The sequence below is a fragment of the Tenrec ecaudatus genome, chromosome 8 (genome assembly GCF_050624435.1).
Source record: "Tenrec ecaudatus isolate mTenEca1 chromosome 8, mTenEca1.hap1, whole genome shotgun sequence".
NCBI classification, from domain to species: Eukaryota; Metazoa; Chordata; class Mammalia; order Afrosoricida; family Tenrecidae; genus Tenrec; species Tenrec ecaudatus.
This window is the reverse complement of record NC_134537.1, coordinates 79,782,010-79,806,811: the sequence shown is the minus strand read 5'-3', so window position 1 is coordinate 79,806,811 and position 24,802 is coordinate 79,782,010. Positions and strand designations below refer to the sequence as shown.

Here is a 24,802-nt window from a genome sequence, read left to right as displayed (position 1 = left end):
TCTCACTGGTAGGGCAGAAGGCAGCCTATAGTCAACTTAAATCAGGTTTTCCCCTGGACAATTAATTAAGTTGCCACCAAAAGGTCGCTCTCTGTAATCATTGTGTTGTCTACAAATGGCAAGTCTAAGAGTATTCATAGAAATGTTCTCTCCCTGGTCCATTGGCTCTAACTCATTGGCCCTCAAGAGAGATGGCCACCACCACCATAGTATTGTTATTAGGAAGAATGTGTGTGCTTTTTCTATTGGATTTCCAAAAAAGGGTCATTTTTGTTTCATTTCACAACTTCTATATTCATGATGCAATGACTAAATTAGACTTGGAGTAATAAACACTCCACGGCGGTCAGAAAACAGGGTCTAGCACAATCTAAAGCAATCTAGCTTTTTGAGCTTATTTCATGATGTGTGAAAGTGGGCCGGTACCAGCACTGCCAAGCTCACAGGGTAGCTTACCTGGGGAAAACAGCCTGTGAGAGAAATCGGTAAGCTCGAGCCATGGCATTCAAGGTCAGCTCACAGAGCTGCAGTGCTGGCTTCGTAGGAACATGGCAGCCAAGCCCTGCCCCAGCAACACTGAATGAGAGAGCATTTTAAATAGAACCAGGGGATTTCCCCACACACATTCAAGTCAGGGTAGACCTTGTAGCATTGTCTCTTCCTCTTCTTCTTTTTAAAAGTCGTTTTATTGGGGGCTCTTACAGCTCTTATAACATCCCACACATCAATGACATCGAGCATATGTGTCCATATGTTGCCATCATCGTTTTCTAAGCACTCGCTTTCTGTCGAGCCTTTGGTGCCAGCTGCATTGCCTCTGCTGGTAGCACTCTTTCTAAGGTGAGCGAGAAATCCAGTGGAGAAGTTTTCTGATTTTCACTAGCCTTTCATTTATCCTGAAGCGATGAATGCTGCATGCACTTCCCGCCTGGAGAACGTTTGGTGTCAGAAAGTTCCTGGCACCAGAGGACAGCAATTGCATCCTACTGGAATGGAGTCAACTCCCCGAACTTACAGCCACGAGTGCACCCTCAGGAGTGATTGGATTGTAGGGCAACCTTCAACAATCCTCACAGAAAACTCAAAGACACCTCTTTCAGGACATTTGAAGAACCCCATCTGATGGGTTGATTGCATAAGTGAGAAAAAACATTTAGAAATCGAATCCCTTATATTTTAATCTAGTCACATTTTTGGGGAACAAGGAGCTTTCTTTGTGCTTTTTTCTTCTTTGTTTTGACTCTTAATTAAGAAGGGGAAGAAATACAGTCGCTGTGGTTCAAAAGTTTATCTTTAAATGCTGTTTTTTGGGCCTTGGCGTGTTATTTCCCCATAGAAATGTTTACAATGATTATTAGATTCTAAACTTAGTCCAGGGCAAGTCTAACCTGGAAAAGTTATAGGTAAAAATTTAGAGCCCTAGGGATCCTAAGCAAGCTGGCGGGTGGGCACGCCACCATTCATCTGCTTCTGCCCAAAAGGCCACAGCCTGTCCCTCCCCGCCCCTCCCCACGAAAAGCCACAGTCCCACAAACCTTTCTCTTCCTCAACTGCAGGGTTGTTCTCTCCGTGTGAGGGCATCAGGAGGGCAAGAATTCACACCAAGAAACCACAGGCTCGGTGAGTCTCTCTAGTTGACTTTTGAAACCCTGACCTCCAGCACAATGCATGGCAGCGTAGCACAAACCCACGGCCGTCTAGACCATTCTGACCCATAGCAACCGGGCAGAGGGTTTCTAAGACTGACCCTCTATGAGAGCAGACAGCTCATCTTGTTCCCGAGTAGTAGCTAGTGGGTCTGAACTGCCAACGCTTACCTGGCAGAGTCACCAGGGAGCCATACAGTTCTAAACATGTTGAGAGGATGCTTGAACTCAGAAGCCTGACTCTTATTATTGGCACAAACCAGTCTCCAACTGTGAAAATTTTAATTAGATCATCCAGGGGACACTTGAAGTTCGGACAGACAGACGAAGGACTGGAGGTAGGAATGGTACCCTTAGAAAGGACAGCCTGGCCTGCACATCTGTCCCTGAAGTTAGCTCCTTCAACCTCAAAAAACATTACCACCATGTCGACTTCAACTCAAAGTGACCCGATTGGTCCTTTGCTTCCTCCACTTGTAAATCTACATTGTCTAAGAGCTCCACGTTCCTTGACCACTTCCTAGGCAGGTGCCTAACACAGGATTTTCCGACATGGCAGGTGCTGGTGTGGACTGTAAAGAACGCCCCTGAATGAAACATAGCCCCTCCCTCCTCTGAGTTTCCATGCTAGTGGAGAAGACACTTCTATGAAGCCTGGGAGTGAGAACTAAGATTAGAAAGGAAGAGACGTCATCAGAGGCGCTGCTTCGGCTGGCCAGAGACCTCTCAGCTAAGGAGAGGTTAGCAGAGAGCTGGCCGAAGGAGCAAGCCATACGAGTACCTAGGGAGGGGCATCCTAGCAAAGGAACAACAGTTCACAGGCCCTGGGACAGAAAGGAGGGGAATGTGCTACTGGAGTAAGTGACAGGTGGAAGAGGGCTAGAGCTACAGCTTTTAAGGAGGGCCGTTTTAAGAACCGTGACTGGAATTGCTTTTTCAACCTAAGCCAAACCATAATCGCACACTGCATCCTCATCCATGCTTAATGCATAGCAGTTTATCCAGAAATCATCCAGAGATCATTAGCAGATAATGGTTGGAGGGGACTGCAGGGACAAAAGGCCACCAACCAAAGTTACCAAGCAACCTGAAGTTTGCAAGCCCATGCAGACCACTTCCACAAGGCACATTCCTCCAAGTCCACTAAAGAAACATCTGAACTTGGCCCTCCTAATGACGCCCTACACTGACGAAGATAGCAAGAGTTCTCTCTGTGCTTTAAATTCAGGGGTGGGGACGTGTTGTTTCTTTGATTTACCTAATTAGAATAGTAGAACGTGGAATCAAAGCAGTCTTACAAGGGAAAACTAGAAAGTTCCTTTTTTAGTCTGGCAATGATTTATGCTAATCATCTCATATCGCAAATGCTTCTGTGCTAGCTTTGGTCTCAGAGTCAGCACTTTGAAAAGCAGGCTGCCAATGAGCAGCAGACAGTGGTTGAGGTGCCGAATGCACAGCGTACGGAGTCAGGAGACTCGGTCCTCGTGTCTGACCGACAAAGAGACCGGTGTTTCGAATCCACCTCTCGCAATGCTATCATGCAGGTCTGAGGAGAAAAAGTGCTATGTTGCTATGAAGAGAATCAATCTCCCTCTCTTTTCAAAGGTAACATCTTGCTGTACCAAATCCTGTGTGCATCTGTCATACACACCCCAATTTTGTGAAGTGTCCATAACTTATATCAAAGAGAAAACTGGGTCAGTGCAGAAACTGTATATATAGTACGTAGAAATCCTCGTAGACAGAAACATAGCCACTGCAATTGAGTTTATGAGAGTGAGACAGTGGGAAGAACTCGAATAAGAACAGTGACTATTGCAAACCACTTCCCTCCCAGCCACCGGGACTGGGTTACACGCACGCCATGGAAACATCGGAGCTGCGCTTTAAAAGAGCTGCCAGAACAAGTACGGGGCCCCACAGGCAGCTGGGAACAAGGAAGTCCAAACTGATGGTTTGTACAATGTCAGAAGTGAGGGGAGACGGAACTTTCTTAATTTTTATGCATTATTTGAAATTTTTTTACAAATCAAATTTTTTGTGTGAAGGGAAAACGAGCTAACTGCATTTTGGAAAAGTGAGCAGAGAGAGCGGCGAAGTCCTGTTCACTACCTGGCTTCTCTCCAGTTCCTTCTTTGCCAAAGATTGGAAACTTAGTCCCAGGAGTTGATGAATCTTTGCCCTCCTCGGAGCTCTGGGGGGCAGTAAGCAGCGGCCCATCCCGCCTACAGAATCGAGCCCCCTTCCTTAGCATGGCATCTGGGGTCCACCATGAGCTAACTCCCTGCTCACCCTTGTCTATTCCAGCCTCTGGGGCTGCCAGGCCTGGATGGCCCTCCTGAGACCAGTGACCATGCGGCTCATCCTTGAGGCCCCATCAAAGCCCCGCTCCCTCAGTGCTGGAGCCTCTGCCAGCCGGAGGATGGTACCCCCATGCTGTCCAGCTTGCTGCACCCATGTCGACTACCACCCTCGGGCTGCCACAGGGATACCCTCTAGGCTGGACCTTGGAAAAGGGAAATCCAGGCCGAGGAAAGGCAACAGCTATCAGAGGGATGTGCACAGACCCATCAGGGGCAATGGAAGTGTCTACTCTCCGTTAAGGAGTGGCTGGAAAGGCAGTCGAGGCTTGTCAGAGACTGCAGCTGCCCCTCCGTGCCCTCCCCACCACCCCTCAATCAAACCTGTGGGTCAGCTCCATCATCTTTCCATCTCAAATTGCCTCCAACGACCTCCCTATTTAAATACTCCTGCTCCATCGCCTGCTCTTTCTCCTGGTCCCTAGTAGTCCCGTTTACCCCTGCCAGCATCTCTCCTTCATTAGGTGCTTTATGCTCCCCAAGCGCCAAGAAGTGTCCACATCACGGTAACCACCCAGAGAAGGAAGTTTCCAGAGTGCATCATGGACTTACATCCAACTTTTCTTTGCATTACAGATCCCCCACCCCACAGCGAGACTTAAAAAAAAAAAAGTGGGATGAGCGTGAGAGTTAAAAATGCTCCTTCCAATGGCTGAGAAATCCCACCGCACTCACACAGCCGTCTGCCCGAAGAACATTAGCCCTCTCGCATTGTGGTCCACAGAGGATGGGCCTCATTTGCTGCTCAGCATTTGGCGACCCCGAGTGTCATCGTGCGGGACAAGGTTTCTTTGTACCACTGGGACGCTAAAGAAGTCACACTTGAGGAGGTTGGAAGCAGAGCTGGAAGACCGCCACCAGGCACGCTGGTGACCCACCCTGGCTGTGCCGGGGTCCGGTGGGGACTCACAGCACCTGCCTGGGTTGCCACCTCCCCAGCACACTTCTGTTCCTGTTCTCAATCGAAAACCTACAAGGCGGCCATCACCTTGACCATCAAGGGAAGCAGGCAGAGGCGTGGGCAGGAAGCACTTTGGGAGAGAGGCTTTGTTCCGTGCAGACCAAATTTAACACTATGTTCTCAGAAATAGGATTTGTACAGTGTGTGACTGACTCGGTGCAAGATGGAATACAGGTGAACTGCTATGGGCAATTCTTCTTTCTAAAAGGAAATAGCAGCTACTGACTTAGCCTGATTTACTTTTTTTTAATGTGCAAACTAATATTTGAAAGGAGAAATGATTATGTGCTACAATTCCTACAGAGTTTTGTTCTTTTGCTTATGCTAGTAAATAGGAAAAGCAAAGCTTCAACACCTGCCTTAAACTTCCTAAAATCACCAAGAAACTTAACAGCTCAGAAATCCAGTCCTGCCCCAGTACCAGAGGACATCTCACTGAATCAGGCGAAACCAGCATTGGCATCAGAGCCTGACGATCTGTGAACCACACATGAGCCTAGTACTTCATCCTAGAACTTCCTATCTCTGAACTGGAAACGCTGCCCTCATCACCTGAATATTCTGACCTTCTCTTGCAGGGAGATTCACACAACCCACCCTACTGCGTGGCTTTCCAAGGTTAAAATGGGGCCTGGAGTAAGTCCGTGCAGGCCACGTCAGAGCTAAAGAAAACCCCAGTTCCTAAAGGAGACACGTGACTAAAAATATCACCTGCTTTGGAGCAAAACTGGGGTGAAGAGAGAAAAAGGTTAACCTTTTTTTTTTTTTTATAACTGCCGTCAACCAGGACCCTCTGTTTAAAAAAAGGGGGTGGAGAGTATTTTCTCCTTTAAAACAACACATAGAAAACCTCCTACACTTGTTGGTCATATTTTAAGTGAAACGCCTTCATTCCCTATTTATATAATCTCTTATCTGCTACAAGATTGGGAATGTTTAAAATGTTTAATCCGAAAGTTCAATGGCAGAGTAATGCCTTCTGGTATCGGGCGCTTTAAAAACCCTGGCTGAGTTCCTCATCCGCCGGAAAGGCTGAACATACTTATGCAAATGAAGGCCCAAACATCCCCATACCAATCACCTCGGTTAGTAATTTCATTATTACTCTCTCAGTCTGGGGGCGAGACGTGTCTGCCTCACTACTAACAGCCCCAACCCAAACTGTACCCGCTGCTGTCTAGTCTGTTGAATCACAGGGACTCCGTGGGAGAAACGAGAACTGCCCCCAAGCTAGACTATGTAAGGGCGCCCCTCACCTTTCCCCCTCACAGTGGCTGGTGGGTTTGAACCACACACCTTTGGGCTCGTAGCGAAACGCGTAACTAATGCACCCACAAGGCCATCTTAATCACAGCCCAGCGTTTAATAAGTCAGTGTTCAGTCTCTTGTGAAAAAGTCTCTGAGGAAAACACTTAGATGTAAAATACGGCAAGTTTCCCTAAGGAGCACAGCAGTGAGAATGTTGCAGTAGCGCCCAGGTACAGGAGAACACTTGAAAGTACTGCAGGTGAACGTCAGTAAATCAGCCAATGTGGCTCTCCTAGCCAAAGTCTCGTGACTCCCATCAAAAGGCTGGTTTCCTGCCTGGGTCTGGTAAGAAGGTGGGGGCAGATACTGATCGGCTTCACCTTATCAGCGGGTGACTGCAAACGGGGTTCCCTCGGGTGCTCTGCTGCTCTGGATGAAAGGAGCCCTCTGAGAACCAGGAGGACGGGTCTTCAGCAAGAGCCCAGAGTGGAGCACGCGCTCTGGACCCAAGATTCCTGCACTGTCCACCTCCTGGATCCCGAAAGCAGCTTGGTGTCGCAGAGCAGCGACTTCCCAGCCCAGGGAGCAAGTCGAGCTGGGCACTTTGTGCAGGCGGCCAGTGGCACCCAGTTGGGGAAGTTGGGTTTGCTGGCCCATGGACGTAGAGCTAAATGTCTTTCGGCTGCAGCTTACTGTAGTGAGGTGCCGAGGTGCCTCGAGGCCCTCAAGTCGGGCAGCTGGGTTTGCTGAGAGGTAGGCCCCTAGGGGCATTTATTAGGAGACCTGAAAGAACTTTGTAACCTGTCCTGGTAAGCAACTCTACCCAGAACATTTCTCACTGCATGACATGGGAACTTCCTTAGTGAACCTTTAAGGAGGATGAAGTCAGTCTGTGAGTGCTGTAGGGTACAACAGTTAGGAACACAGGAGACTAAGTTCATGGACTTACGCAGTTTTCTGCCTACAAGCCATCAGTCCTAATCTTCAAAAGGGCCCAAGGAAGAAATTCTTTCCTGGGTCTTTTTTTCCAGCTCTCTTTGGTTACGTGTTGGGCTGCTAACAGCAAGGTTTGCAGTTTGAAACCACCAGCTGCTTTCCTCCCAAATGGGGGTTTCCGAGTCACAAAGTTAGGGGGCAGTTCTAGTCTGTGCTATAGGGTTGCACTGAGTCAATAGACTCAATCAATGGCAGGTAAGTTTGATGGGTTTTTTGAAATCTGACATATAGTGAATTTGTTATTATAAATAAGGAGAAATTTAAAATGTAACAACCATCCTATTCTATTACTCTAAAAAATTTCTGCAGGTTGGTGACTATTCTGCATGTTGAAAACGAATCCTATTACCTGCAAGGTGGGATTCATGACTTCCTCAGTTTGTTCCAAGTGGGACTTGGCCTCGCCTGAGACTTCCGTTTATTTTCACACTCACGACTGGAGCTCCGTGTTCCAGTGTTGATCACAACAAGATCATTCCAGCTGGCCTTTTCACAGCCACCACAATTGGCTTTTTAAAAACAAATGACCACCATCACACGGCCAAGCACAAGCAGTTACCTAACCATTCCCAAACTGTTCTCGGGCATCCTAATTAGTGCCCCGAGTTTTGCTAGAAACAAAATCTAACGGGCCCATTTAGGCACTATTGGGAGCACAGTATGCTGATGTTTATGGCAGTTTCAAGATGGAACCAACAGTGGCACTCCGTCTTTTGACTTCATAGGCCACTGAACAGTGTTACCTATCTTTGGGATTTGCAAGCTTTTTTGCTGAGTACAGGTAGGGAGGAGGACCTACAAAGATTTGAAAAGAGCATTCCTCCAGGTGAGTAAGTTTCAAGTCACTACACATCGTTCCTGCTTTCCTTTATTCCTAGTTTTTCACTGACAGACCCGCCCGTCCTCCAGCAGGCATTCCAGAGCTGTCCTGACCTTGGAGGCAAGTCCATGGAATGGTGTGTGTGGGGTGTGTGATGGGGGTTGGTCTCTCTTCTTTCTTCGAATGACATTGCAAGACCCTCCCCCCAAGTCTCACTGACCATCCTAAGGAGCTACTGTGAACTTTTGAGGAGAAAAGCGTGTACACTGCCAACTTAGACAATCATCATAATAAATATTTTTGTTCCTTGCCTTTCGCCGACACTTACTACTTTGCTGGACAAAAATGTAATTACTAACAGTCCCTTCGAAGTACAAAACGACTTTATTTGGACCATGTTTGCTACAGACGCAGCCGAGTACAACATGCGGCTCAGGGATACTAATCAGACCCACTGGGTAACAGCCTCCAGAAGGCAAGCAGCGCTCACTGTAGAAAATATACGGATCCTGTTTTCAGTATTTCTATACTGAAAACGAAGCGTGTATAAGCAGTCTCTAAGGATATTTGCACATCACATAAAAAGTGAAGAGTATCATACACTGTAGACTTTTACTCAAAAAATAATTTCAAGCTATTTGGCTTATAAATAGGACTGTTTCATTATTACAGTAGAATAATTATATACATACAGTATATCCCCCTTTACACACATTTACATGTGTTTCTTAAAAACTACACATAAAACTATTGGAGAGGAATAACATGCTTTAAGTAAGCTGGGATAATCTGGTAATGCTTTGAAGTTAGTTTTCTCTTAGAGCCAAATGGAAGCATGGATCAGTGTGGATGCATGTGGGTTAATCTACCGGTTGGCCTGTATCTTGGCAACTCTTGCTTTCAAGTTTGCTATGATTGCTTTCTCTGCGTGTGACTTGTTAGTAGCATCCATGGGAAAACGCCTGGCTCTCTTCAACTACCTCCTCACTCCGCACTTCAGGAACTTGAAAGCTTACACAGAAGCCACTCCCAGGTATGATGTGATCCACTCCTAAAGAGGCTTGAACGGATGGGGACGAGGGGGGGGTGGGTGGGTGGACTGGACAATCACACCTAGTACCATGCCTACTGCAGAGCAATGGTCAACGGTGCTAGAGTGGTCATAATCAAAACACAATATTTTAAAATCAGTGCTGTGAATGGTTATAGGCAATTCTTAGAAATATCTCCTAGTCTCAACTGAGTCTTTTTCCACATCACATACAGGAGAGATGAAACTGGAAAGAAACAAGTAGACTCCTTTAATAGTACAGCCACTGAAAATTCCCATTGAAACTTCTCCCACAAACATGGCGATGGGAGAGCAGGAGACTGAGCAATGCAACTGTATTGAACTGAGACAAAGGGTTACAGTTGATGGATATGTAGACAAGCTAGGAAAGAACTGCAATAAAATTACCTGAGAAAGGTAAGCTGCTTATTTTAGGATCCTTTGTGCCTTTTCCACATTTAAAGCAAGATTTGGAAGAATGGGTAGCAGTACATGGACTCCTGCTCCCCTCTTCAGTGATTTTCTCTAGGGAAATAAAATAGTGACACACACTCTGTCAAAACCCCAAACTCTACATTCCAAAGGAAAGCAAAAATAGGCTTGAAATCCAATATAAAGGATATCCAAACGTCGGCCAAACGGAATCATCTAGACTCCTCTCCAGTCGTATAAATCATCACCGGTAGATTGTACTGACAGAAATGTTGAGAGGCTAGAGTCGTATTTTCCTCACATGAAAGCTACATTTTATGAGGTTATTTTGTTTGTCGACAGGTCCGATTTATGAAAGACAAAGGACGCCTCATTTACAAACAGCAGCACAGGCTGCGATGTCCTCAAACGTGCTGCACTGTCATCCCGATGACGTTTCCAGTTCTCGCCATAATCCCCAGGAGTTTCTTCAGACTTCTTGGTTTTTCAAGGATGATCTTCTCAGAGGAGCTGTATTTCACAGAAATGTCCCAGTGAATGACATAAGCGGTAAGGGAGTCTAAGATTCCAAAGCAGAGACTAGAGCCACTTAAATGGAACTTGTTGAAATTTGTGATAAAATAAATCAAATGCATCTATTCTGTGTCAAAAACCTTATAATGGATTATTGAACCTCAGAAAATAATTATGCCTTCAGAAAAGCTGGAAGGAGCTATCGGAAAATCTCAGTCATTTTCTGGAAAAGCTGAAGTAATTTCAGAGTAAAAAAACAGAATTCCAAATTTTATTCACTATGCTAATTGGAAGTGCACATTTTATATCATGAATTTGATATCCTAAGACATGATAAAAAGCCATGGTAAGAAGAAAATCTTTATTATTAGGCATTTTAGAAGAAATAGACTCGTCTTGAAAGACAACACATACACACAGAAGGCATTCTAAAATAACTCCCGTACGCAGCGCTCCCGCACAAGAGGGGTCACCTAGCAAGCCGCGGCTCGCTCACCCCTTACACCGCAGGCTTGGCATGTGTACCACTTAGACTACTGAGGTAGACCTTTGCAGGTGTTTTCATGCATTGCCGTTCTAACTATGGGCTTGTGGTTTCAGTTATGTGTGGACAGACAGCAGTCAGTGTCCATCCAAGATTCGCTGCACTCTTCAAAGGCAGCACAGAACCGCTGGCTGGGAGCTACAAAATCAGAAATGGTCAACAGTGAAATGATGGTGTCTATGAGATCAGGACTGTTCACACGATACCCTGGGGCAACCCTGGTTTTCTCAGGGGTACATTAAAACTTTTATGTCTGTGCTATTTGGTGAGTAGGGGGTAGGGAAGAGGAACTATAGCTTCCCCCAACACCCCAGATTTTCCAAAGGAGCTTCTAAAACATTCCCAAAAGAGAGTCATTTTCTTTGTACCCCAAACTCAGAAAGATTTGTCCATGACCACGTTTCTGAATCCTCAGGCTGGTGTGGCCCAGTGTGAAGGGCAGTGACCCGAGAAGGTACAGATAGCCCATGAGACAGACACACACTGAAACGATGGCATAGCACAACTGAGGCCACCATTCGAAACTTGAATGCAAAATTAGGGTTTTATTACACGCTTCTAGAAAGCCACACGCAACACAGCCATGCTGGCAACCTCCTATCAATGTTCGGTATTCTACATGATTTTCCCAAGTTACAGCTGGGACGAGAGACCCTATTTATGACATATGCACTGATAATGAAGACATTGTGAGCAACATTAATTCCTGAACCAGAGCTGGCTGGCCACATAAGAATTTAACCCCCACCATGATTTCTCATTATTCATCTCTTACATTTTTTCCCTCTCTTAGGTCTCTTTCATTTGTAGTCAATTTTCAGAATCCAAAAAGGTCTTTAAAATATTCGTTCTGACAGGGACCAAGTTTTTTCCTGTCCATCTAATCCCTTTTAGGTATATCAAATGCCAACGGCCAGTCAATATTAAGGCTAGAATTGGCTAGGAGGAAACATCTTTACTGATAAATGGATTGCATAAGGAGTGATCAAAAAGCCACCTGTAATGGGAAAGCACCAAAACAGGAAGCATGTTTCATATATTAATATACTGATTTTTAAAATCTATTTTAAAAACAGATTTCTGCTAGATATGTATCCTTTATATGCCTTTTAAGAAAAAGCAAGACAGGGTAAAAGAAGTCACCTACTCAGCTTCTAAAAGCAATGCTACAAAAACTGTTACATGTTAATTTCAGGAATATTGCTAATGCAGCAGAGTGAAACTTTCAATGAACTGTTGTGTTATTCTGAGTTCCTGTACTTCCTTACAGTCTCTTCATTCGCTCACTTGGGTCCTTTTTCAAATGGTTCTGAATGCAGCCTTAAAGTCAATCTTCACCCACTCTTTGGCCATCAACTGTTCTCAAGCGCCTGAGCTCTGGCAGGGAAAGGGGAAAAGCAGAAACAAAGACCCAGCCAGTCACTAACAATGGCAGTGTAGTCACTCAGAGGACTAACGGAGTCAGGACAGGTCTGTATCCATTCCCACTTCAAGGACGGCCCCGTCCACATTCTGGATTTACAGCGGAGCAGGCCAGCTGTGAAAACTGTGTTCAAGTATATAAGGACAAGTCCTCCTTCTTGAAAACGAGCATTCCCACCTCCTCTTCGTTCACACTGCCTGTCTTCTGGCCGTTTTACTCTCCACTGGTTCACTTCCCCAACAATGGTAACGGAGGGGGATGTGAACCTGACCGGCTCCATTGCACTGCCATCCTACATCACAATGTGCAGTTTGAAAACTGGCAGCATTTTGCCACCAGTGTGTCTGGATAGAATTTGGGTGGGACTTACAAATTCTAATAGGAATCATTCTAAGATAATTTCCCAGTTGAAATTTTATAATTACTTGGATTATCAGTCAATAATATTGTCTCCTTTCCTCTCTTCCTAAGCAAGAATTCTCTCGGGTCCAAGGAACCTACACCGCAAGGTAGATGGCAAAGTAAGGAAGCTCAACAGATAAGTGTGGGATGGGGTGGGGCGCACAGACCGCCTGGGAAAACCTGATGTTCTAGAAAGCCAAACTGTCAAGAGACAACTGTTTCCGGATAATGCACAGTAGCCGAGGGGTCATCTGAGACGTGCATGCCAACGTAAAAGTGCAAAACTACAGCGTCTGTTCTTTCATACACTTTTATTACTGATCCATCCACCTCGTAAGTCATGAGATAGAGGAAATAACAATCTCCAGGCTTCCTAAATCTTTCCAACATATTCAACTTAGGGATCCAAGATTCTGAACATGCCATCACCAAAAAAAATTGCAAACCTAAAAAACAAAAAGGAAAAAAATTAAACAATGTCAAAAGTAAAAATACTTTACTAGAAAAGGTTAATATTTACTTTTATAATTTTCAAAACAACATTTTAAAGTTAGTGCCCTTTCCCTTCTTACAATTATAAACTCTTCACCTAGTGAAGTTTTACTTAAAAACAAGGCAATTTATAAATAGCAAAAAAATACGTATATCTATCACTTGTTTATTCAATATTTCTGGGCCCAAAGTCCCCTCAACTTACAATCGAGGCTTTAAATTAAAGTGGCATTAGTTCTATCTTTATCTTTCTTTAAAAGCTGACATGAGGAGGCAGGCATTCAGATCCACACGCCAACCTACAGATTTAGAACTATTTCCCAAGGTCAATCCTAGCTTTAGAAACGACTCGTCAGCCAATCAACAGTGGTTGACTTCTTTGTGTTTCTATTACATTAACATTTTAGCATCTGAAACAAATATGTATCCCAAGCTCTTCTAAGCTTCGGGGCCAATCTCTGTAGTTTTTTATTTGGCTAAACAATAATTTTGTTTGGCTAAATATGAGAAATAAGAATCTCTAAACCTGAAAGCAATCAGTAATTGTTTCTCACTAAAACTTAACACACACACATGAACTGTAAGAACGGTTCTTCTATTACAGGTCCGAAGACTGGGCCTATTGGTTTAATCTCTCCACAGAAAGTGAACTGTTGAGAGCTGCCATTCCCAGAAGTATGAAACAGCACATTATTGTACAGTGCTTCTCTTTAGAACAAGGATAGGCTGGTACGTTTAGGTATAAATGATGAGCAAATAAAAAATCATCATAATCACCAAACTAAACAATACCAGATTTAGAAAGCCATTTAGACTTGCTGGTTTTGTTTGGATTTAAATGCATGTGAGAAATTCTCCCAGCATTACATGTAAAGAAAAGGAACACATTTTATGAATCTGAATAAAGTCATTCTCATGTCTGAGATTGAAGAGTTAGAAAATAACATTTGTGGACAAATTAGGTAATGTACAGACGGACAGTGACAACTGGGATTCTAGAAGAAAGTATGAGGATGAAATAGATTCGTTTTGTTCTTTAGAATTGACCCTGTGTTGTATTACCATCTGCAATAGTAATACAACTAGTTTTTCAGCATCTCATCAACTATACAAAGGGATAATTTAGGTTAAATAAGTAAATTTGTGGCATTTTTGCTATTAATATTATTACAGGTATTATAGAAAAGCAAACACATAGACTCACTACCTTAAAGAAGTGGCTGAAGGTAAAATTTGAACATGATCCAAGAACCTTACTGCAATTCTATCTCTGGAGAATCTGAACTTAATAATTGCCTTCAGGTGGTGGGTCCCATAAAGAGTAGCCGCAGTGAAACTCTGAGCAGCTCTGCCCTGTCCTATAGGGTCCGAGTCAGAACTGACTGGATGGTACCCAACAACCGATCAACACGGTCCTCTGGATAAAACAAGAGCTGCCTTGTGGTTGATCTCCACCCCATAGGGTTCCCAAGCCTAGAAATCTTTATGGACGCCAACAGCCCATCTGTCTCCCATAGAACGCAGAGCAGCGAGCTGGCGGGGTCCACACGCGGCCTTTTGGGCCATCAGACAAGCTTTAAGCAGTGTCATGAGGACCCCTATCCAAAGGAAATGCCCCCGGAGGTCTCACTACAGGGAAACGGGGAACAACACTTCCAGGGCATTACATTCCTCTAGATAGTGTAACCTGAACTAAGACACACATAATTAACAAAAGCAGTGTTTGTTACTAAACTGCCATTCTCAGTCAGCTGTTTATATGTTCCAAAGTTAAACAGACACACATATATACAGCATTCAAAATTCTTTCACACAGAAAAAGAAAACAATGTTAGGAATCCTGACTTTCTAGTTTAGAAAACTAAGCTTGGATTCCCTTGAAGGGCAAACCCAGCTACCTTTTAATGAAAGACAAGATTTCAATCTATAACCTCCTAATAGCAGAGCCTTCTTCATAAAATATTCTGTTGCCAGTTAAGGGAGTTCGCTAAAGTTAATTTAAAATGAAAAGAAAATAGAAAAAAGCATTTAAGCAATTTTAAATGGCTTGGTTAGCATATGGATTCATATGGTTCATTCCACAGTTAAAGATTTGAATCAGTTAAGAAATGTTGGTGTGTTTTTAATACGGTTTCGTCACAACTTTACGCTTTTAAATCTTAAGAAGGGAATCAGGGCAGGAGAACAGACAGGGAGATGCAGGAAGAAGGCCCCATTGTGTCCCTCGCTTGTGTTTGCCATTACCATTCTGTGTGAAGTGATTCAGGACGAGGCGACGGCACACCTTCTAGTCAGAAATCAGATGACCTCAAAACAACCTCATTTCAGTCTTACGCCTCATGTCTTTCGCTTAAAGCTAAAAATAAAAATACATGTAAATGAGCAAATGATCATGGAATGAAATCTCGAACATGACACTAAAATATGAAATCTCAGAAGCCACTCTTATGAAAAAATTAAAATGTACACATTTCTACACAGACGATCACACAATGCAACAGAGGAATGCCCTTCATGCCTGTGGTTACCTGCGGGTACACGATGGAAAAAGTAACTCCAAACTGGTTCAACAAAGCTCAAGCAGGTTTCACGCATCCTTTTCTTTTTTTTTTTTTTTTTTTTGATTTATTGTTGAAGTTTTTATTTTTGTGCATCTATATTTCTTTTTTTTTTTTAATTTTAACAATTTATTGGGGCTCATACAATTCTTTTCACAGTTCATATATATACATACATCAATTGTATAAAGCACATCTGTACAGTCTTTGCCCTAATCATTTTTTTCTCTTTTCTTCTTTTACATTTTATTAGGGACTCATACAACTCTTACCACAATCCATACATATACATACATCAATTGTATAAAGCACATCCATACATTCCCTGCCCCAATCATTCTCAAGGCATTTGCTCTCCACTTAAGCCCCTTGCATCAGGTCCTCTTTTTCACGCATCCTTTTCAATGGTAAGCATCAACTGTAAAAACAGTCTTGCCCTAAGAAAATATATTTTTGTGTTTTCAATCCCTAGTTGGAAATGCCAGTAATATATGAAAATCTACTTCTCGAATCAGAGAAAGTCAATCACTTTATTCAGTCAAAAATACACCAGGTTCATACCTGATGCAAGGGGCTTAAGTAGAGAGCAAATGCCTTGAGAATGATTGGGGCAGGGAATGTATGGATGTGCTTTATACAATTGATGTATGTATATGTATGGATGGTGATAAGAGTTGTATGAGTCCCTAATAAAATGTAAAAAAAGAAAAGAGGAGAAAAAAATGATTAGGACAAAGACTGTACAGATGTGCTTTATACAATTGATGTATGTATATGTATGAACTGTGATAAGAATTGTATGAGCCCCTAATAAATTGTTAAAATTAAAAAAAATAAATAAAATAAAAAAATTTTTAAAATGCACCAGGTTCCAATGCCCTGGAAGTAAAATGCTGAAAATGCTAGGTTTTCTAACTCCAGTAAGTCTGTACCTCTAATTGTTTAGTTCCTGATTTTTCATTTCAACTCTAAGAAGACAATCAAGACTGCTGTGTCTCTTCGAGTAGAACAGCGCAGTACATGTGGCACTGGGATAAGAATGTGGAATTTAACACAGATGTCACTGAAAACCTGAATCTTTATACAGCAAGTGAATGCAAGACATCATTGGACATCAAATCAACATAAGCATCATGCTTATGCTTTCAAAATGGTTCATTACTTTGGACACTAAATTCTCCTGTATTGAAAGAATACTAGTAGTTTCAATTCCAGACTTAATGCTTTACATCATTTTGAAAGAGAAGTTACATTGGTCAGTACCTTGAAGTCTCACTTAATGTTTTTAACACGATGGTGCTTCCAGTATCTTTCAGTTCCATTTTCCCAAAACTTTTTGCAGCCCCCTTATCCTTCATTCAACTGAAGCCAGAAAACCAAAACCAGAAACCATGCTGGTAAAGAGTTACAGTTATGGAAACAAACCCACAAGGGCAGTTCTACCCTGTCTTGTGGGGTCGCGGAGTCAGCATCAGCTCAGAGGCATTGGATGCTGGAGTCTTAGCAGAGTTGAAAGGAATCCTGGGGGTGCCGAGGCTGCTAAAGGGAAAGTCAGCTGTCTCGACCCCCAGCTGCTCTGCTTCAGTAAAGATTACAGCCTACGAAATCACGGAGGGCAGATTCCGCTTTGTCCTATAGGGTCTACGAATCAAACTGACTTGACAGCAAGGGGCTGCTGCTTTTTAGGGAGCAGACAAGGGCTTCTTGTAACAAAATAAAGGCAAATAATTTTATGACATTCATTAAATTAAATGTAACTTATAAAGTACTGAATAAAATCTATATCAACACTGTCTACTGTTTTGCATTTCCATGTTAGTTTTCCATACACCAATGAAGTTCTTAAGCTTTGAAGGAATAGATTACCAAAAGACCTGAGAATATAGATGCTGGATTCAATTTGAACTCTTATGTTCATGTTAAAACAAGATAAGCACACACATTCCTGAGTTAGCTTATCTTCCCTCAGTTTCCATGAAGCTCAACAAGTTTCATAGCTAGAAACGGTGACAGAGTCACATGGTTTGGCTCGGGAGTTTACAGGTCTCAGATTATGTTTCAAGTAACAAATTACAATTTAGGCTTAAATCTATAGATTAAAGAAAACAGTTGGAGTCACTAGAAAATAAAGTTCTAGTCAATAGGATTTAAACACTCATTTCCCTCTGATTTCTATGATGACTTCATAAATTCTACATTTTAATGTCTTCAAAATATAATCAAGGAACACTGTCCCATGGATGTCATGTACCCAGGCCCTTTTAGTTTGAAAAAAGGATCACTAAGCGGTAGATTTACTTTCTCCTCTAAGTACTATTAGTTATTTATCTGTAAACCCCCAATCCGTCCTGTATCACAACAAAGCACTCTCCTCATAACTTGCTACCATCGTTTGGCCAAAAAAAAAAAAAAAAAAGGTGGGGTTAGGAAAGTAGCTGGCAGGCTTGATTCTCCTGTCTCAACACAGACCTTCCCTTCAAATCATCATTTCCACATCCATGGCACAGTCTGTTTCACTCCTTCCTTTTGACTTCAATCCCAGTTTGTTTTTCTATACAATTGACAGTTCTATACTTATCCCTGAACCACTCTGTTCATAATCTAGATAATGCACCAACTATTCTGACAGTGGTCTTGAATTCCCTAATTTCCACTACTTCCACTTTGCTCAAGACCTCCTCTGACTAAGGCAGTCAGCTTCACACCAACTCCTACGTGATCCTAGTCAGGGAGTTCCACACTGACACCAGGAATGCTGCGCCGAGGTCTCCTTAATGAACTGCAGCGGGTCAGGGAAAGTTCTACAACGTATAGAATCGAATTTCTATAAAAACTACCTATTGGTTTAAGGACAACCAGCATAAAGCATGTTTCAATTGTTTAAGTTTAGATAGAAAATTCTCACAAAAAAAGTGAAGCCTCGTGATACATACACACAAAACTCATCCACACTCTAAAGATAATGGGACACTGCAGTTCCTGCTTAGATTATAAATTTCACTGAGAAGTTTGTAGATTCTAAAATCTCCCTTTCCATCCCCTCATCGAATCAAAGGACACAAACATTCTTGGTTCTTGTATGGGAATCTTGCAACTTCACATAAGTAACTTTCCAAATTCAACTTTCATTTTGGAAATATAACGAGTCTATGGAAAGAACATTCACCCTGGAGGCTAACCTTAAGGCCAGTGGTTCAAACCCACCATCAGATCCACTTTGGGAGAAAGATGAGGCAGCCTGCTTCCATAAAAATGTACAGCCTTAAAAAAAAAAATTCACAGCCTTGAAAGCCCTAGGCAATAGTTCTTTGTCCTACAGGGTCACTATTGAGTTGGGTTATGGGGAAAAGACAGAGCCCTGCGGGCACTTCTTTTTTTAAATCGCTTTATTGGGGCTCCTACAACTCTTATCACAATCTATACCTCCATCCATTGTTTCAAGAACATTTGTACATTTGCTGTCATCATCATTCTCAAAACATTTTCCTTCTACTTGAGCCCTTGGTATCAGCTCCTCATTTTTCCCCTCCCTCCATGCCCTCTCCCCTCACAAACCCTGGATAATTTATAAATTATTATTTTTTCATGTCTTACACGCTCCGAGATCTCCCTTCACCCACTTTTCTGTTGTCCATCCCCCAGGGAGGGGGTTGGTTATATGTAGATTCTTGTGATCAGTTCCCCCTTTCTACCCCACATTACTTCCACCCTCCAGGTATGGCTACTTTCAATATTGGTCCTGAGGGGTTTATCTGTCCTGGATTCCCTGTGTTTCCAGTTCTTATCTGTACCAGTATACATCCTCTGGCCTAGCCTGATTTGTAAGGTAAAATTGGGATCATGATAGTGGGGGAGTGGGGGAGGAAACATTAAAGAGCTAGAAGAAAGTTATATGTTTCAAAGCATTGCTACACTGCACCCTGACTGGCTCATCTCCTCCCCACAACCCTTCTGTAAGGGGGTGTCCAGTTGCCTATAGATGGGCTTTGGGTCCCCAATCTGCACTCCTTCTCATTCACAATGATATGATTTTTTGTTCTTTGATGCCTGATAACCGATCTCATCGATACCTCGTGATCACACAGGCTGTTGGGACTCTTTTTTCTTAAATAAAAATAAGTTCCAAATACATCATATTTAAAATATAAAACCATGAGTTAAAATAAGTATTTAGTTATTTAAAGCATAGAAAGGGCTTGAATCATGACAAAAACCTAGAAGTCAAAAGGAATACATTTTAATGGTAAATATATACATATAGATATATAAAACTATAAAATGGGATAGATCTTTGCAAATATCAATTTGCCCAGAGTTTTTATGAACTACTGAGAAAAGGAAAAATGGAAAATTGGCAACTAATACAGGTAGCGTTCTACCAAGAATGACCAATAAACATTTGAAAACATCTTCAAACTCACTCAAGGCTAAAGAAATACCGATCAAAGTGAGATGGCGAGAGCACAGCAAGCATTCAGGAGCAGGAGGGCACACGCCGAGCATGGCAGCCACGGGAGAGCGAGGGCGGTAGCCACCAGCAGGTAAATGCAGGTGTTTTATGCACATACATGCGACTTCTAGGCCTATGTCCTACAGGTTTTCTCTCGTGTGCTAGCAAAAAAAAAAAACTACAAAAAATCTATTTGTAACAGCAATACTATTTATATAGCACAACAAAAACTTAGAAATCCATCTTAATTTGTCAAAAAAAAAAAAAAGAGCTAATTTCGCCAGGAAAACATTTCATGAAGTCATGGAAAGGTGTACTAGGTCTACTCAGAGGAATCCCATTCCTTTAAAAATAATTAATTATTGTAAAAGCTAAGAAGGGATGAAGGGAAAACAGGAAGGAAAATGAAAACTATGGAAGATTAGCCAAGAGATGCTGTTAAACTATATGAGAAGAGGGGACGGACTATCACTTTGCACTTCGACAGGAGCCCTGGTGGCGCAGCCATTTGGTACTTAGCTGCTCATCCAAAGTGGGCGTTCTAATCCACCAGATACTTTGTAGGAGAAAGATGTGGCAGTTGGTTCCCTATATGGGGCAGTTCTCAATGACAACAGGTTTGGATGTTTTTTTGTTTGTGTTATACTTCTGAAGTCTAATTTTTATACCATGAATATTTATTACAAGTAGTCTTCAACTTACAACATATTTGTTGTGACACATCAGAGTTACAACAAACCACGGTGCAGCTGCCCAGTTCTGTTACTTTAGGAATGAATAAGGAACACACAAAATAGTGACACGTGAGTTGTTGTTGGCGTTCTCACGGCAACTCCCAAAGACAAAGGTCAGATTGATAAAGGCACTGACAATAAAAGGAAGTCCTAATGAAAACTTTCCTAAAGTTGAGGTATTAAACTTACATCAAAACTACCAAAGAGGAATCAGGATGGAACTCTGTTGCTGGTGCAGGGCATGACCTGAACTTGTGCCGTCCACTTTCCTCCAGGATGTTTCATTCCAGCACTTCAGAATTCCAAGCACTGCGTTCCTCCACGTGGAAAGAGAGGGATTGACAGATGGAGGTTAGGTTTTAGGAGTTAGGTTTTAGGAGTCACTCTGTGATTTTTAAGAATTAGTTCCTGGTTGGAACCACACAGGTACTTGAATATCAGGATGTTAATAGTCAATAAAATGCACCTTACCCTTGGCTACTGCTTGCTTCGTCTTCTAATGTTATGGATTCTGCACACCACATTGTGGTGTGTGAAGTACATGTTCACTGCTGACTCCTATGAACTGCTGTTGCTTTCGGTGATATGAAGGTGATTACAACTCATAGTAGCTCCGTGGGCAACAGAAAAAATACTGTGTGATCCTGGGCCAGCCTCACAAGAGTAATGGAAATTCTAATTTTATGTTTACTGTCGAAGACTTTACAGGGTGTCCAGTAATCCAGTGAACACCACCACAGTTAGCTCTAATAATTATTTTGGATATGCTCCAAACTAAAACCCAAAACTAAACCCACAGCCATCCAGTGGCAATTCCTTTCTCTATGGGAATAGATAGCCTCCTTTCCCCCCACAGAACAAGTGTTGAGTGTGAACTGCCAACCTTTCAGTCAGCTTCCCAGCACAGCACCCCCAGGGCTCCTTATGCGCCATCCTCAGCAACTCAGCTCCCTGCCAGCCAGCTGATGCCAACTCACAGCAACCCTACAGGGTAGGGAAGAACCGCCCGATCCCATAGAATAGTTACAAACTCCTTTCCTTCTACCTACCGACCACTGAGGTTTTCTGATCCCGAGGCCATCCACAGTGCGATTCCTTGAATATACCGCTGACGCTAGCTAATGTTCTTCACCTTGTCATTTCTGCCAAACTTCCAGATTTCTGGAGTGGTCGATATCTGATTCAATCATTCAAACAATACTTTTACCGAAACTACTGCGCTAAGGTTGGAGATACAAATTGCCACAGCCTTTTCCCTCACTGGAGGACTTAGTGGTATTAGACAGATTTACGGTTTCACAGTGCTACCTGGGATGAAAGAATGAGTGGTGTCATGGCAGAATATAGATAAATCAAAACTACCTGCAGCGCTGTGAATTACTGCATGCCTTTCTAGCCACAGTCTTTGTTAACTCCCGCCAACGGACTGGTGCTCCTGGCCTCCCAAGGGGTAGCTTTCTAATATACATAATATGATACCCTGGTGGGGTGGCACCAAACAAACACAGTATATAGGAACATCATTTGGGAATTTGCTCTGTCATCTTGCTCGGTCTAAAGTGAACCAAGCTATGAAATGCAAACTGCAAACACTACAGCAGAAGAGAAACCAGCTGACTGGGACCTGCTAAAACTCAGCAGCTTGTATGCATCTACAGATTTCAGCAAGAGCGTTAAAAGAGAACACACGGGCTGGGAGATATTCACACAAGGTATTAATCTCTAAACACCTCAACAAGAAAAAGTCAAATAATCCAAATATAAAATAGGCAAGTCATGTGGATAGACACTTCACCAAAGATGACACTCAGGAAGCCAACACATCTATGAAGAAATGCTTGAGGACATTAGCCACTGGAGAGGTACACACCAGAAAAAGAATGAGCTGTCATCTTACCCTAGCACTAAGGGCAAAGTGTAAAAAATCCCCCAAACAACAAATGCCAGCATGGGGTGGAGAAGCTGGGGCTCTCATACATTGCTAGGAGAGCTATGACATGATACACGTTGTGTTAGCCTGGTTGACTAGAGAAACAAATGCAGGGAGACTCAAATGTGTATAAGAAAGACCTTTATATCAAAGAGTAAGCGTATATTAAGAAAGCATCCCAGCCCAGTCCAGTTGAAGTCCACAAGGCTGATATTAGCCAATCTGCCTGACATCAGTCTCTAAGTTCCTCTTCAGACTCAGGCAGCCACGCAATGATGCTGAGTGTGGGAAGATCACAGGCCAGTGGGTGGAAAGTCTTGTGGATCCAGTGGGGGTGGAAGCATCTCAGCGCTGGTGTGGGTCTCCACAAGGCTCCTCCAGCTCCAGGGCTTGGGTTCCATCAGCTTGGCTTGATGCGGCTTGTCAACAGGAATGTGCGGCAGAGAGCGTCTCTGTCAGCTGAGCTGGTTATCTCTGCTGTGCCTTCAAGTGAGGCCAAGCTGCGACCTGATTGACTGGCTAGACTCCACCCCTGCATTCTTAATAATCTCAAATTGACACCAGATTATGTAACTACCACATGTCTTCTACAGAATGTATTTTTAATTTCTGGCAGTTCTCTGTTGGTGTACTACTACAACCATTTTATCTTCCGTTTATTTCTATTGATGTGTGAAACACATGGTATTATATGATAATTTCCACATTCCAATGGATCACTTTTCTTTGGAATAGCCACACTGTTGCCTTCCACATTTCTTGACAGAGATAAGCAAGCAATTCCAGCATGGCACCTGCTTGTTGAAACCTCTCAACTGGTATTCTGCCAACTCCTGGAGCCTTGTTATATGCCGATCCTCCGGTGTGGTTTGGACTTCAAGACCATCTGTTCTTGACCACATGCATCACCTTTTAAAATAGCTGAAGACTAATTTTTCAATGTTTCCTGTATCATTCAATATTTTGCCCATGAAATCGTTCAATATCACAACTTAGGCATGAACTTTCCTTCCGCTCCTTCAGCTTCAGAAATGTCGACTGTGTCCTTCCCTTCTGGTTTCTGACTCCAGGTTTCTGCATACTTTGCTGTAACAAATTACTTTGCCTTCTCCAGCCAGCTTTACATGCTTTCTGTTGAGCTCTTTTACTTGTTTCTTCCTTTTGCTTTAGCTACTCTACATTCAAGAGCAGATTTCAGAGTCTCTTCTAAAATCCAATTTGGTCTCCCCACCCCCACCCCCTCACCTCTTTTCTGTCTTAAGGACTCTTGCTTTCTTTGTATATGGCATCCTTGATGCCACCTGACAAACTCATCTAGTTTCCAATGACTGATGTTCAAGACATCAAATTCTTGAGACGACCTCTAAATTCAAGTGGCACATGCTTATGGCTGCATTTAGCTCTCATGGAATTGAAAACAAATTTTAAGCTCCAATTTGAAGTTGCATAGGAACAACTGATGGTCCCCTGACCTCGTTCTGAGAATATGATACTGATCTTCTCAATCCTGCCTTTCCATATGGTTTATTTGATTCCTTTGTATTCCTCCTGTGAGCTGCATGCACCAGTTGTCATTTACATTGCTAACAAAGGTAACTGTCAATGTATTAGGCATTGATCTTACAGGAAACGCATCATGGCCTCCTGCGGTGCTCCTATCACCAATGTTGTATTAGCCAACATCTGCTTCTCCTGCCTTTGTCTCCAACTGGCGCATGCCAATCGCTAGTGTCGATGCACCTGATGGCAAACTTGATAAACATCTACAGAAGGTGATTTAAAATCTTTAATTTCATCATCTTTGGCATTTTAGTAGTTGCAATCTCGTCATCTTTGTAGTGGGTGTGTAATCTGAATAATAGTTTATTAATTCGCCTTCCTTGTGGGCATCTGGAGATTATGTCAGAATAGATCTTGGAATGCTCTTTTTGATGAGGAATGTGATGACCCTTCTCTTCAACCTGTCATCCCAGCACAGTGCATGGTATGTGACTGCCTGAGTAAAAATGGCCGATACCAGTCCATTTCAACTCACTAAGATCCAAGGTATCAATTTTTGCACACTGAATTTCATTTTTTACAACTTCCAGCTTTCCTTGATTCAAACTATGTACATTCCAAGTCTCTTTATGGATTTTTTTTTCCAGCTGTTTCTTATTCTGAGGCACGCCCCACTCGCACATGAACAGCCGACAGCTTTGCTCCATCCACGCCATCAAGGCAGACTCGACTCTGTTGAGGC

At 42.9% G+C, this 24,802-nt stretch overlaps 1 protein-coding gene and 1 long non-coding RNA gene across 2 annotated transcripts in view; both read right to left on the bottom strand.

Moving 5' to 3' along the window:
• Positions 1 to 24,802, bottom strand: part of XKR6 (XK related 6) — a 339,809-nt gene that overhangs the window by 247,224 nt on the left and 67,783 nt on the right. The gene's annotated exons all lie outside the window — the stretch shown is intronic.
• Positions 12,693 to 23,729, bottom strand: LOC142454981 (uncharacterized). Its single transcript, XR_012785735.1, has 3 exons — positions 20,820 to 23,729; positions 15,133 to 15,244; positions 12,693 to 12,842 (listed from the first exon to the last, which is right to left on the bottom strand). It is a non-coding gene; the product is annotated as an uncharacterized LOC142454981 (long non-coding RNA).